Source organism: Sciurus vulgaris (genome assembly GCF_902686455.1).
Source record: "Sciurus vulgaris genome assembly, chromosome: 11".
NCBI lineage: Eukaryota > Metazoa > Chordata > Mammalia > Rodentia > Sciuridae > Sciurus > Sciurus vulgaris.
In genome coordinates, this window is record NC_136472.1 from 62,422,551 (window position 1) to 62,438,609 (window position 16,059).

Below are 16,059 nucleotides of genomic sequence, written 5' to 3' on the forward strand. Positions count from 1 at the left end.
TCACCAGCCCTGGGGTCAGGGACACTTCCTGACCTGTGGCATTTATGCTGAGTGTTACAGGACAGGAGATGGCCGTGTGTAGGTGACATGGAGGAGGGAAGGAAAGGAGTTAAGCTGGATTGTGCTGTGAGTTTTAGAAAGACCCCCCTGACGAGGCTCGTGCTGGGGAGTGGGCTGGGGAGCTGTACCATCATCAGGACTTGAAAAGGCATCAGGGCTGGGGTGGCATTTGCAGGATTTGGGGCCTAGGTGATGGGGAAGAAGGAGAGATGCAACTGAGGACTGTCTGGTTGATGCCCAGGGTGCCAGAGAATGCCCTGGCCTCAGAGTCAAGTAGGGGAAGAATGGGCAGGCAGGGAGTGACCAGCCCTGCTTCAGGGGCAGGCCACATGCATCCCGGGGTGGGAGGAACTGGACTTCCCAAAAGTTAAATGACCTTGTCTGAGGTCACACTGTAGTACCTGATGGAATTGGGACTTGAACACAGGCTTGTCTGAGTCCCACCTCCCACCTCCCCTCAGCCACCCAGCCTTGGTGTGGAGACTAGAGAGTACAGGGGTCTGTGATCCCTCCTTCACATCCAGACTAGCCACGCCACTTGGAAGACCATTCAAAGCCTGGGGACAGGACCAGGACATAACGTCCCTCCCGTGGACGTAGGGAGTTTGGGCCCTACAAAGAGAAGACGGAAGCCCCCCGCCCCCCGTTGACTTAGCCCTCATGCCCCCATCATGCTGTGGCCACCCACCTACAGCCAGAGCACCTCAGAGGTCCCTCCTACTCTGGAGGCAAGGGCTCCTGGCTCCTTTTCAAGGGAAGCCCAGGCACAGCTGGGCCACAGCTGAGCCTTCCAGGAAATCCGAGCCTGAGCAAGAGGAACCAATTGTTCAGGACTCAGGATGAGGTTCTGTGTGATCCTGTGCGGACCTGGCCTGCTTCCTCATCCGAAGTACGGCTAGGCTTATTTCTTCACAGCTCCTGCAGCTGCGACTGTGCCCCCTCTGCAGAACTTGGCCTGATCCAGGCCCAAGGGTTGAACAACAGATGCCTGGTCCCTGCGGACAGCCCCTGACTCCAGCCGCAGCAGATCCACCTCCTCATTCCCCACAGTCCCCAGAGGTTCGAGCTTCGGAGCAGCCCCAGCCAGAGGAATGTGAGCCATTCCCGGCATCTCCTCCCCTGCGGCCAGCCCAGAGAGGGGCTGGGGCCTCTGGGCCCTTCTGACAGGAAATTAGCTGGGCCTGGCCTTCCCCATTACCAGCTGCTCTGCTGACCCTGACCCCATGTTTTCTGAAACTTGATACTGCAGATTTCAGAGCCTCTTCTCCATTCCCCAGGAGGCCTGGCTGAGCTCTGCGTCTAGCAGGCCTCCGGCCCACATGCAGGTCTGCCTTCCTGCCCTGGAGAGGGCAGAGACTGGGGCCAGAGGGGGAGGCCTGGGACTCAGCCCAGCTGCGACCCTGAGCGGACCGACCCCTCCTATGGTCAGTCTCCTGTCCCTGGGCAGCAAAGCAGACCCAGAGTAACTGCAAGGTGGTGGATGAGTTGGAAGGGCATGGGGAGCTGTGGAGAGACCCCCAAGAGGCTTGTGATGGTCTAGGGAAGCAATGTTGGTGGTTTGGACGAGGGTGGGATGGCAGACTGAGGATTCCACAGCCCATGTTTAGGTCAAATTGAAGAGGAACTGCTGACAAGTCGGCTAAGGAGACTGAGGGACAGAGGTGTCAGACCTAGGATTCTGAGCTACTCTGCCGGCTGGATGGCGACGCCTCTCACTGAGCTGTACAGAGGGATGACCAAGGCTGGGGTGGGGAGAGTGAAAGGCCACCAGTGAGGCAGTGGACGTGCAGTCACAGGCGCCTTTCAGATGCCCCAGTGCAGAAGTCAAGCACTTGGGGAGAGGAATGAGCGGGAGATCCACCTGAGGACAGGGACAGAACTGCCAAGAGGGAAAGCATGGAGTAACAAGAGAGGACCCCACCTATGCCTTAAGGCCACTAGTATCTGATGGCCCAGTGAATGGGCGAAGAACCTGGTGCAAAAGAGGAAGAGCAGAGCTGGAGCAGGAACCAGAGGAATGCTTGCTAGGTGGGGACTGGAGAAGAGTGCTCGCTGAGCAAGGCGGGCTGGGAGCTAGCTCGCAGGCACAAGGCCCTGGGTTCCATCCCCAGTACGTGGAGAGAAAAAACAGAAAAAGAAACACGGGGAATTTCAGGATTTTGGTTGCTCCAGGGGAAAACTAAGAGAAAGACTCAAAAAGCATGCACCATGGGGATGTGGTGCCCTGGCTCGGGGGTGCTGCTTGAGTGTTGAGAATCACGGGGAAGCCAGGCTGCAGGCGTGTGAGAGGGAGGAGACAAGGACCTGCATGTAGAAAACTAACTCTGGAGGGGTTTCAGTGTGGACGGGAGAACTGGAGCAGCCCTTGATGGGTGTGGACTTGAGAAAAGGGGCTTTCATTTGTTTTTAAAGACCCGGTGACACCAGCATATTCAAGTACTGAGAAGGATTCTGCTGGGATGAGAGGCTGACAACAACTGAGACAGCAGGGACGACAAATACAAAGACATTTATGAGAACACAGGGATGCATGCTAGGGTCACTCAGCAGGGCAGCAGCTGAGCTAGAGAGAACACACAGGTCACTCCCAGGCAGGCAGGGGGAAACCCTGAGAGTCGCCCCATCCCATTCTGGCCCTAGAGGCAAAGCTTCCCTGGGCTGCTGAGGTTAGGGAAGGTAGGAGCAGCTTCCAGCAACTCAGAGGGCCATCAGCGAGGCCCAGTGGGCACAAGGCCTCAAAGGGAACATCTCCAACCCCGCAAAGACAGCTCCTGGGCACAGGTCTGGCTGTGGCCCTGCCTAATTCCTGTATATTCCCCACAACCAAGGCCTAGCACCCTCAGATGGCCACACACACACACACACCCTGCTGAGGGCAAGAGTTAAGAAATAGCTGGACAGACAAAGGAGGGCCACAAGGCCCTAAAGAAGGGTGCTAAGTCTCTGGAGAAGAGCCCTGGGCCCTGGGCCTACTGCAGGCATGGGCCCATTGCCAGTGACAGAAGCCCAGAGATCTGCTGGATAACATACCTGAGTCCAAAGGCCCCAGGTCTTTCCATTCCAACCTACCTACTCCATCCTACCTCTCCTGGAGCGGGACGATCCCAGCATCCCATGGGGCAGTGGTTCTCAGAGAATGACCCTAGACAAGGAATATGGTATTACCTGGAATCTTGTGAGAAATGCAGATTCTGTGGGGGTGGGATCCAAAGGTCTGTGCTAAACAAAGCTTCCAGGTGACTCTGAGGCCCCACTTCCATAAGGGATCAAACCATCTACCCCTCCATTTGCTGTCTATTCATGAACCTAAAATTCATGCATCCATCCATCTAAAGAGTTGCCAGCTAACCATCCATTTCTCAGTCCATTCTGAGTCAGTCCAGGAAGCTGTGACAGAATGCCACAGACTGTGAGGCTTATGGGTAACACAGGTCTATTCCTCACTGTTCCAGAGGATGGGAAGTCTAGGATCAAGGTCCTGGCATACTCTGGGAGACTCCCTTTCGGTCTGTTCGGGGTCAGCCACCAACCACCCACTTTAACATGTCTAGTCACCTGTGCGCATCTGTCTACTCCAATCAGCTGGCTCTTCAGCCTGAACACTCCTTCACTCCTACCACACACAGCTAGCATCTCTTCACTATTCTCACAACCACACATACTAAAAAAGAATATGGATTGGATAACCCTTATCTAAAGTGCTTGAGACCAGAAGTGTTTCCGATTTCCAATTCTTTCAGATGTTGGAATATTTTCATGTGTCTAATGAGGAATCTTGGAGACGGGATCCAAGTCTAACGTGAAATTCATTTATGTTTCATGTGCACCTTATAAACATAACCTGAGGGCTGGGGCTGGGCTCAGTGGTAGAGCGCTTGCCTCGCACATGTGAGGCTCTGGGTTCGATCCTCAACACCACATTTTATTTTATTTATAATCGACAACTAAAAAATTTTTAAAAAATAAATAAATAAACATAGCCTGAAGGGGATTTTAAAGAATATCGTTAGTGTGCCTGTGTCTTGACTTCAGCCATCACCTGCGAGCAGATGTGGAATTTCCACTAGTGGCACCATGTCAGTGCTCAAAAAGTTACGGATTTCAGATTTTGGGGTTAGGGATCCTACGCCTGTACCCACAACCCTCAGCATCCCTTTCTGAGGTAGCTGGACAAGCAATTTCCTTCTGCATCAGGACTCTATCATGTATATTAAGTGATATGAGTTCTAATTCCCTGGACAACCCATTAGACCAGGGGCTGGTTCTCCACTAATGGCAACTGTGTGGTGTGTGTGTGTGTGTGTGTGTGTGTGTGTGTGTGTGTGTAGTCTTACATATATTATATGCCTATAATATATACAATAGCTCATGTATAGTATATACAGACATATTACACAGATACAGCTCCACTGCACACATGCATACCTATATCCTATATAACTTCAATAGCTGGACATAAACTGCCCTAAAGAGGCTGTCTATTGGATGGTGACAGACTGGACCAATCATGCACCTTCTCTTCCTTGAAGGGAATGAATATCAGGTATGCCGGAGAAGTTAGGGTACTTCAAGCACCAGCTGTATCCTGAACAACATAAGCTATTGTTCCAGTTGCCACTGAGCTGTTGTGTGTCCCATCTTGAGAGTAGGATTCAGGTGACCCTGTGGCTCAGGAGGACTGCCAGGTGCTCTTGCATCCCTGTGTTGAGCCCTGGTTATCCAAGAGGTACGTGAAGTGGCCTCTACCACAGGGCCGAGCTGATGGTCATGCTGAGCACACGGGATCTGGGTGCCTCTCTGCGCAAGAGCCTGGCGATGCTGACCTGCTGCAGGCGAAGGAGCCGCTGTCCAGCCACTTCCTCGGTCCTCATCCCTCAGGACCCATCAGCAGCTCCGGACACGATTCCCTCCCTCTCTCTGCACACTGGCCTCCTCCGCATCTCCTTTTCTACTCCGCCCTCACTGCCCACTCCTCCTAGGTCCCCTTTGGTGGTTATTCTTTCCCCAAACCCCTAACTCTGGATGGGCAGGGGTCATTCCTCAAATCTCCTCTTCTCCATTTACACTCTCTCCTCAGTGACCTCATTCACTCACATGGCTTTGAAATGGTCACTGAAATGGCAACAAGTTCCAAACTGTAACTCCACCTCAGCCCTCTTTCCTGAACCCTAGACTCACATCCAACTACCCTCAGCATCGCGCATCACCACCTGAACTCGATAAAATTGAGTTCCTGTCCCCGCACCTCTAACGTTCCCAAAAGTTAAGACTTTCTCTTCTTCACAAATGGAAACTCCATCTTTACAGCTGCCCTGGCCAAAATCTTAAAGGTGTGCTCGCCTGAATTTTCCTTTCTCTCACACCAACATCCCATCCCCAGCAAATCAAAACCCTGGTTCTACCTTTAAAATCCACCCTAAACTCACCTGAGCCACTGCCTGTCCTGGGATGCTATAGCTTCCTGGCCACTCTCCCCACTTCAGCCTTGTCCCCTTCAGCCCAGCAGCACAGTAGCCAGAGAGCTCCTTTGTAGAACACAAGGCCACGCTTCTCCCCTGGGGAATGTCCTCCATTGCCTTCCCTCTTTCTCTGGGTCAAAGTCAAAGTCCTCACAACAGTTAGCAAGATTCTACACCATCCGATTTCTGCCACCCTTCTTGTTCCCGCGGCGTTAGCTGCCCCGGCCTCAGTTGCCCCGGCCTCACAGATGCTGCTCAAATGTGCCAAGAGGCCCCACCTCAGGACCTTGGCACTTGTTCTTCCTACACCATTCCCACCTCCCCCACCCCACGTCTTTATGGCTCCCCCCCGTCACTTTCTTCAGATCTCTGATGGAACGCTCTCCTGGTAGAGACGCTGGCTGAGCAGGCAACCCACAATCTCCATGCACCCCACTATCCCCATGTTCTTCCTTCCAGGGCACTGGCCATCACTGCTCTCCCTGGGTCAAGCCCTGTCGGCTCCATAGGGCAGTGACTCTGTGCTGGTCACTGTATACTTTTTAGCACATAAGAGCTTTGCAGAGGTGCAAACAGGCACATTCATAAGCACATGATAACCACCTGGAGAGGGCTGAGCAAGAATGGCTGAGAGGCCTGCTGCCATGTCACAAGGGCAGCTGGGCAGAGGACAGCAGCACAGAGGAGCCAGCAGAGGAAAGAACAGGTGTTGGGAGAACTTTTGGTCCTCCAGAGATGGATGAAGAGTGGTCATTCCTGATTTCCCAGTTCCCATCTCCCCTGAGGCCTGAATGTCAATGATGTCTACAAGGTGGTCCCTGTATTCCCACCAGCATCCCTCCCCTTCCCTGAAGATATTTGGTTCTTTCGTTCTTTGTAACAAAAATAACCTTGACCTGACTGGCATCCTTCCAACCATCCATCCACCCATCCCTCATTCCCTCCATCTACCCTCCCTTCACCCATACCTCCAATTGTCTGTGAATCCAAAAGCCCACTAGTCCATTCAGCCCTATAAGCCTCCATCATCCTAGAATCCACCTGTCACCATGAATCCATGTGACCAACTATCCATCCCCATGTCAGCCTTTTAGAACACCCAGGTAGAGTGGAGCCAGCTTAGATGGGTCTTGAGGGCCAGTCTGAGGCAATCTGATCTGCTTCCTAAGCAGCTGGAGAGCTTCAGGAAGACTTTTGAACAGAAAACTTGTAGTCAGACCTGTATCTTAGAACGATGACTCCACAGCTGTCTGCAGGATAGATTAGCGGGGGCAGGTCTAAAAGTGGGAAGACCAGTTGGGGTAATACTGCAATAGTCCAGATGAACTAGAGCAGAGGTACAAGGGCTTATGAAGATTTAAAAGGAGAGACTGAGCAGCCCTGGGATCAAGCCCAGGCTGGAAGGCAGGCCCTGCCCAAATGAGGGAGTCTAGCAGGGGGCTTCTGTTCTGCAATTGGGCACGTCAGCTCAAGCAGTGTGCCCCAGCTCTCAGGTGGCACTGTGCCTCCTGCACATCAGCCCAGGGCAGGGAGTTCCTGGGAAGCCCAACCCAGAACCAGTGCACCCTGGGCCCATCTGCAGAGCCCTCTGTCCTACAGTTTAAGTCCCTAAGCAAGTGACAACTCTAAATACACAGTCCCCCACCAACTCCAGTCTCATAGCTCAGCCCTGGCTACAGAAAGCTGGGGCCTCTTCTCTGTGAATTTCCTGCAACTCCTCAGAGGCTGGGCCTCAGGCCCAGTGAAGTCACAGTCTGGGACACAGCCCTGGCTCCCTGCCCGCCCACGGAGGCTATATTTGGAGCAAGACTACTCCCTACAGAGACAGGGCTTGGGACCCACCCTGCAGAGCCGCCTGACCAATTTTGCCAAGTATCCAAGCAGCCAGGCTGTCACTTGTATTGCCACTTGTTTGTCGGTTTGTACACTCAATTATTCAATCCATAAGTATACACTGACCCCTAGTATGATGTGGCATACACTAGGATTCGCTGGGCCTACATCCATACGAGTACATGTGGGTATCTGCATCTAAACAGGGAAGGCAGGACACACTCTCGGTGCCCTCCCCCAGGGTTGTTTGGTTTGGTGACTCAGAGTCAGGTGCACAGGTGTGCGCAGTACCTGTGTGCACGTGTGCACAGGCACGCGCTCTCTGAGCAGGGAGTGGTGACTCATCTTCACACGGCATCCCTGGGCACCTGTGTGGATGGGCCTGTGTGTGCAGGAACAGAGGCTCCCGCTCCCCAGTGGGTGGGGAAGTGGCCGTGACTCAGCTGCACATGGCAACCAGTAGCCCACTGGCCTGGCTCACTTGCCAAAACAAACAGCCAATATTGGGTGGGTGCAAATACTCTGTCACAGAGTATGAGTGTCGAAACTCCAGAGCCGGGTGACCTCAGGCGAGCAGGAGAGATTTAGCTGTCTAGGACCAATAGCAGTTGCCTCCAGGGTCCTCTGCCACAGCCCCTCACCACAGGAAAAAGGTTCCATGTTGCCACCCTCAACCTCTTTGGTCTGGCCTCCTGGAGACTCAGAAACCACCTTCTGTCCTGGCTCCACCATTACCCTGGAGTACAAGTGCCAGGGTCACACACATCTGGAACTAGGCTCAGGAGTTCAGAATCGTGGCCTTCGAGCTGCCAGCCCAACCCCATCTCTGCCATATCCCAAACCTCTCTGTTACACTCATCACAATAACATTGTTCTTAATGATCCAGAAACATTTCAGAGGCTCTGGGGCTCCAGACCCAACCGTCTCCCGGCAGGCCTTTGCCCCATCTTCACCTCTGTTCCATCTCTCCCTGGCTGTCTCTGTCCTTATCTGTCCTGTGTCTATCTTTGTCTCTTCTCCCAGTCAGGCTGTCTGCAGCAGAGGCTTCCCAAGAGTCGAGGTGCTGACAGAGTGGGGGTGTGGAGAGGACACTCCGTGTCCCTTCTTGAGTCTTATCAAGAAAACTGAAGCCACTGCTGGGGGCTCAAGCTGGAATTTCGCCCTAGATGACCTCGCTGGTTTGCTGGGGCCTCCTCAGAGACAACCGAGGTCAAAGGAGTCAGGAAACAGGCCCCTGCTTTCTGGCTGTTCCTCCCTCCCTCGCCCTCCCCCCAACCACTGCAGCCGCCACCCCTGGAGAGGAGAGGCTGTCCCAATCCCGGGTACTCACAGGGAAAAGGACAAAGGAGGTGGGACCTGGAGTCATGAATGACAGGGCCTCCTCGAGTTTCTAAGGGAAATCCCTAGGGGCTCGAGGGACAGGGTGGTCACCCGATCCTGCCTGAATGACTCCCCCACATCCATGCCTTAGGCCCCGTCGGAGTGGTGGGGAGGTCCCAGGGCCCGCACTACCTGCGTCCCTTTGGGCAACTTCCTGGCTCCCTGAGCCTCATTTTCAGCATCGGTAAAATAGGAAAACAGCGTCAATTCTCTGGGTCGCAAAGATAAAATGACAAGTCAGGCTGGCTCCCAGCAGGCGCTCGGTGCCTGTGGCTTCCTCACGGTGAGGAACCGGGCGGCCACCATCCACCCACCGAGTGCCCTGTCCGGCTGGAACTCAGCGGCACGGCGCACGCCTGCCACCTGGCGGCCGCCCGCGCCAGCGCAAGGTTGCGCGCTCCAGGCTCCCCCGCGCAAGAGCGCAGGCTGTGAGACTGGCACCTGTCCTAGCAGGTTAGTTTGTCCTGGGGTGAGCCCATAACGAAGCGGTTTGTTCTTGTCTTGCCACTTTGGGTGTGTCTTACTTTGTGATACGAAAAAAGCTAGTTTTTTTTTTGTTTGTTTGTTTTTGTTTTTTTATCACATGGGTAGGAAGAAAAGGGGTCAAATCAGTCTGACCATGGAGGGAATTCTAGAACTCTTCGGCTTCCTAATAAATGTTTGCATGAAGATTCCCAGAAGTCTCTAGGAGAAACAGACTAGGACTTCAGCCACAGAGCTCATGGTCCCTCTTTCACCTGTGCTGCGATTAGTTTTTTTTGTTGTTGTTTTGTTTTGTTTTTTGTTTTTTCTTTTAAGGAAAAAAATGTCTCCATCCTCATGGTAGGGTGGGGCAGATCTCCAAGTAGATCAGACACTCTTGAGAAAAGAGTTGAGTTGCAGGTCAACCTGATTCAAAATCGAGAGGGCCGGCTGGAAGTTAGCCCCAGAACAGATTTGCAGGCAAGACATTGATATCAGAAATGGAATATTCAAAAGCATTTACTAGACCTACCTAGCACATATGCTGGATAAACAGCCACGAGGGAAGCCACCCCTGTCTTACAGAGCAGGAAGTTGGGAGCTCAGTGCAGACTCCCTGCAGCTGCTGAGGCAGAAACAGCAAAAGCATCCCAGGGGCACAGGGAGCCATAGTTGCTAGCTGAGGCTGGAAGCTGAGAGAATAGCTCCTGCCACCACAAGAGAAAAACTGCAGCTGCCACCAAGGAAACCTCTACTCCTGAACAGGGAGTAGAGGCCTGCGTCTTTGGGGGTCTAATGGGAGGTGGCAATCAGAGTCCCTTGAGATCCCCTCCACAGCCTCATTGGGATCTTACAAAGGGCAGTGTGACAGGGGAGATGGCCATTGGCCTCACCCAAGGACCTCATTTGTTCAGTTACCTACTCAGACATTGGCCAAATACGTGCCTTTGCAGGTCACCTCAGAAACTGCAGACCTGCTTCTGGGAACGCAGGAAGCACCTGAGGTATTTCCCTAACTCTCCAGAAGCCATGCATGATCAACCTACCAATCACCTGCTGGATTTTCTCAGAATTTGCCAGCCCACCAACCAAAATCCCCACTATATGACCCAGCAGAGATGGAAAGTCCCCTTCTAAATTTCTCTGAAGAAAATGTACCCTGACATAACATCAGAGTGGGGGGTGGGGAGTGTGTGTCAGTACCATGGAAAAACTTTAACACGTTATGCATTCCCCCTCACCTAAGGGGCAGATGGCCAGTGCCCCTCTAAGTGTGACACTCTGAGGACATTACCTGTGCAGTACCCTCCTGAGAATGCACAACCTGAGTCCCATCCACTGGGGGTGACACAAGGAGCTGGAAGCGTGCCTGGAACTCAGGTCTGTTTGACTCTGAAGCCCAGGCTCCTCCAGCTTAGTACTTTAAAGGCCAGACTGGGGTCAGGGAGAGAGGTGCAAGCACTGCCCCTCTGAGTCCCTTCACTGTCCTGCAGCCATTTGCCAGCAAACAGCAATGAGGACTATGGAGCTGTGGAGCTCCTCTATACTTTTTTTTTGGATAGCCTGTGTGTTCCTTGTGAACAAATATTTCAGACCCAAATGCCTTCCAATCCAGGAGCGAGTCCAGTTTAGCAATTGGGGACAATGACTCTGCTCTTTCATTGTCAGGACTTCTGGAAGCAACTGGGGAACAAGTGAGCATGGAGGTGACAGCAGTCCTGGTAGCCCCAAAACCAGCCTATGATAGACAGTCTCCTGGGGGAGCTGGATGGGGTCCCTGGGGGATGCTCCTGACTGAGAGCGGAGGAAGAAAAACATAGGAAGTGGGATTCAGAGGCTGCTCTCTAAAACCCAGCATGGGCTCTTGGGCAAAGCAGAAAATGTTGCCCCTAGGGGAGAGGCAGGGTGAATTGGGACAGGAAAGAAGACTTCAGATGGGGAAGAGGGGTGGGCTACAGGGCATGGAGGCTGGGCAGAGCCTCCCTCTGCCTCTCCCACTGTCCTGCTGGCCCTCTATTGGCCTGTGGACTGCTACGGAGGAGGAGGTGACAAAGAGGAAGGCCTGCATTCCTGTGGTGCACAGCCTTGTGAGACCATAGAATGCATCTGTGTGGTGGAAACAGGAAAAGGAGGCTGAGTCTAGCCCAGGGCTAGAATTTAGTGTCCACCACAAATGCACCCACTACCCAAGGCCAAAGACTCAGCAACCCCAAAAGGGTCAATGGAAGCTGAATACGGGACTGGAAAGGGTCAAAGTTCTCCCTGCCTGTAGGAGTGATGCATGGACATGACAACTCACTGAGCAATAAAATGACTGACATTCTAATGTAAGGAGGGGACCTGCAGGTGGGTGTAAGGAGCAACATCCTAGAAGAGGGTCAGGAACTTTAGAAGCATAGGCATGCTATGTCCTCTGCCAAAAGCAAGTCCTGGGCCGGCTAATCTCTACGGACCGGCCAGTTTTAGCATTCTAGAGGCTTCAGCCAGTACACTCAACAATCTTGGGTCTGAAGTCAAGACTTTTTTGTTTTAGGTTTGCTCATTTATTTTCCAGTGCTGGATGGGCAGGGAGACCAGGGATGTTCTACCACTGAATTATATCCCCAGTCCTTTTAAAAATTTTGAGACAGGGTCTTGCTAAATTGCTGAAGCTGGCCTTGTACGTTTGACCCTCCTGCCTCAGCCTCCTGAGTCACTGGGATTACAGGCATGCACCACTGTGCCCAGCCTACAGGCTCTTCTTAAATTAATAAATTGTGATTTAGTCTCGTAGTGGAACTTCTCCGTACGTAACCACCACCATTCTCAGCATCCCAGGAAGTTCACGTGTGCCCAGCCAACAACCACCCACCCTAGGTAACCATCATTTTCACTTCTAAGTCCAGATTCATGTTTCAAGTTCTGAGAAGGAATATAAGTGGAATCATACAGTGTGTGCTCGTTTGGCTTTTTGCTCCACAGGATCTGTGGGATTCATCCATGTTGCTGCATCTCTTAGTAACAGGTTATTTAACTTCAGTGTTGTCCACAGTGTATTTGTCTCTACTAATGGAGATCTGGATTGGTTATGGTTGGGGCTATTTTATTTATTTATTTATTTATTTATTTATTTATTTATTTATTTATGCTTTTATTTTTTTTAATTGTAAACAAATGGGATACATGTTGTTTCTCTGTACATGGCGTAAAGGCATACCATTTGTGTAATCATAAATTTACATAGAGTAATGTTGTTTGATTCATTCTGTTATTTTTCCTTCCCCCCACCCCTCCCACCCCTCTTTACCCTCTATACAGTACTTTCTTCCTCCATACTTGCCCCCCTCCCTAACCCTAACTCTAACCCTAACACTAACCCTTCCCTCCCCCCCATTATGTGTCATCCTCCACTTATTAGCGATATCATTCGTCCTTTGGCTTTTTGAGATTGGCTTATCTCACTTAGCATGATATTCTCCAATTTCATCCATTTGCCTGCAAATGCCATAATTTTATCATTCTTTATGGCTGAGTAATATTCCATTGTATATATATACCACAGTTTCTTTATCCACTCATCAATTGAAGGGCATCTAGGTTGGTTCCACAGTCTGGCTATTGTGAATTGAGCAGCTATGAACATTGATGTGGCTGTGTCTCTGTAGTATGCTGATTTTAAGTCCTTTGGGTATAGGCCAAGGAGTGGGATAGCTGGGTCAAATGGCGGGTCCATTCCAAGTTTTCTAAGGAATCTCCACACTGCTTTCCAGAGTGGCTGCACTAATTTGCAGCCGGTTGGGGCTATTTTAAACAAAGCCTGCTATGAATTCTCTTGTATGAGTCTTTGGTGGACATAGGCTTCATTTCTCTCAGGTGGAACTGCTGGGCCACAGGGTAGTTGTTTGTCTTAAGCTTTAGTAGCTATTGCTGAATAGTCTCTCAAAGTTGAAGGGTCATTTTTTTTTTTTTATATCATTGAAAAATTTTTATTATTTCAGTAGGCTTCATTACATATGTATCTAATTTATACTTAGATAATTATGCTTATAATTTATAAGTAAATTAGTATGATTCAAAGTTCCTTAAGGATGGAGCATGCAACAAAAATAGTAGAGTACACAGAGAAAATGTACTTGGGTGGAACAAATACTGGCCTTGGCATTTGGGATGCTTACATCCTGATTTTGAGAACCATGTAAATTTTTGGCAAGAGACTTAAGTTTTCTTAGGCACAGTTTTCTCATCAGCAAAATGAGGATATCAGTGTCCACTTCATTGGATTGTAGTGAAGATTTCAGATAATGTGTATAAAGAACCTGGTATAGTCCACAGTCCACAATAGAGTCTCGCTAAGTATCTATACCTGTCATCATGACAGGATCACTGGCTCCTATTCAGAAGCCTTTTCTGCTGGATTGTAATTTTTATTATTTATTTGGATGTAAACATCTCCATGACGCTTTCAAACTCAGGACTTTCATAGATAAAAATGTTAAAGGGAATTTTGCTCTGTTCTCTTAAAACAAGCACTGATTTTTAACATGACCTTGCACTCTATTTGTAAAGATATATTTTTAAAAATTCTTTAAAAAATAAATCAGTTTGGCTTAAATTTCAGTAACTTGGGCAAGGGTTTCAGTGACTAATGTCTATGAAATATTGTGTCTTCATACTTCTATGGCAATAAGGGTAAGCTAGTATGTTTCCATGATACAGAAGATAATTTCAGAGTGTAAATATACTGTTTTGAAAAAAATCAGTATGTATTTATTTCCATATCAATGGACTAAAGAAGGCAATCGTAAGATTATCTAAGTAGATGTAGAACAGTTTGACCAAATGCAAATTCCAAGCAGGATGAAATATTCAGCAAACCAAGATGAGAAAGGAATTTTCTCAACCTACGTTATATTTTGTATTTTAGATTGAACTGAAACATTTGGTTTATATTTTACCTGACACTGGTGACCCTGCCAAAATAAATTATTTTCAAACTGTACCTTTGTGTAATTAAACATGTTAAAATCCTTTATGGAATTATAGATATGCCATAATAAAATTATTTTTGATATCTGCCACAAGTCATTATTTTAATTTTTTACAGGTAATTGATCTTCATCAATTCTTTACCTTCTAGGTAGAAATAAATTATTCAATGTCATTTCTGGATCATAATTTTAAAACTTTGCTTTCTATATGATAGTCCATGTATGCAGATTGTTCAGTTCAGTCAAAATGACTTTAAAATATTTACATAAAAGACAAAAGGGGAAAAAAATGAAGGGTCATTTTTACAGTCTCAAACTGAACATAAAAATCAAGGAGTAGTGGGTGTGAGAGAGAAAACAGGTATTCCTTAAACTATTCTCAAGACTGGTTCTTCCAACAAATTGTGTGCGCTGACTCCACACCTGCAGAAGCTGTGGAGCAAGCACCTCTTCCCCGGGGCCTAGTATTGTTCACCTGACCCTTGCCCCACTGGGGCAGCGTACCTGCTGGGATAACCTTACAGTAAAATTAGGGCTTTGCCAGTTAGGACAAGCCCCGGTGCGATGCAGAACACCTCACCCCCTGGGCGGCAAATCTTCAATTCACACTTTACCAGCAGCAGCTAGAGCTGTCAGCCCCGCCCTGTGCATGACACTCGTGGAAGAACCCAGGGCCAAGGCAGCTTCACACCTTGGGAACCCATATCCCAGAAAGACTTTACAACATACACAAAGCCACTGTCTGCCAGGTGCATGTACAAATGTGTAACAATAAATCCCACAATTACGGATAATTATAATGCACCAAGAAGAAATTTGGGAAAAAATAAAACTGCAGCATACAACATATAAAGCAATTCCCTTCTGATCTATGTTGAAAGGCATCAGTTTCGGCCCACTGCCCCACACTGGACTCTCTGCCAGCTCTCAGAACAAACTCTCCCTTCCGGGGGGACCCATTTACACTGTAGGGCAGGGACTCCTGGAACTAGTCCTTTTTCTGCTATTATAACAGAATATCAAGGACTAAGTAATTTATAAAGAAAGGTAAGCTGTCTCTCACAATTCGAAAGTTGGAAAGTGACGTGACATCTGGTGAGGGGCTTCCAACTGTGTCACCACAGGGTCAGAGGCAGGAGGACAGGAGAGTGAGAGAGGCCCAAGATGCTTTTATAACAAATCCACCCTCATGATAATGGATCCACTCCCACGATAACACTAATCCACTCACTAGGGAGAGCTCTTGCAGCCTGATCACATGGTATTAAGTACCACCTCCCAGCAATAGTTACTAAAGCTGGGGACAAAGTTTCCAGCACAAGTACCTTGGGGGACACATTCAGACCACAGCAGACCCAGTAAGGGAAACCCTGACTCCAAGAGCCTATTGTATTCTGGGTAACACAATATCCGGAGATTTCTGTAGAAAGCGTTTTAATACTCTTTCAGGTGTGCTCCACTTACACCAAAGTGATCAATGTCAACTCCTAGGACAACTAAAGGGAAACCCTGACTCCAAAAACCTGCTGTGTTCTAGATAATAGGACTTGTCTTTCTGCAGAGCAGGATTTCTTAACCTCATCATTACTGACATTTTAGGCCAGATAATTTGGTTACAGGGGACTGTCCTGCGCATTGTAGGATGTCTTATAGCATCCCTGGCCTCTACCTACTAGATGCCAGCAGTGAAAACCAAAAAGCTTCCACACATTGCCAAATGTTCACCAGAGGGCAGATCTGCCCCCAGCTGAAAACCACTGTCTAAGAAAGAAGAGTTCACAGAAAGGCCAACACCAACCTCTCCTCTCCCTTGCTCTATAAGGGAAAAATCAGCTTTCCAATACACAATCAAGCTGGACTGAGTGGGCCTGCTTCATCCACAACATGCGTTTTAATG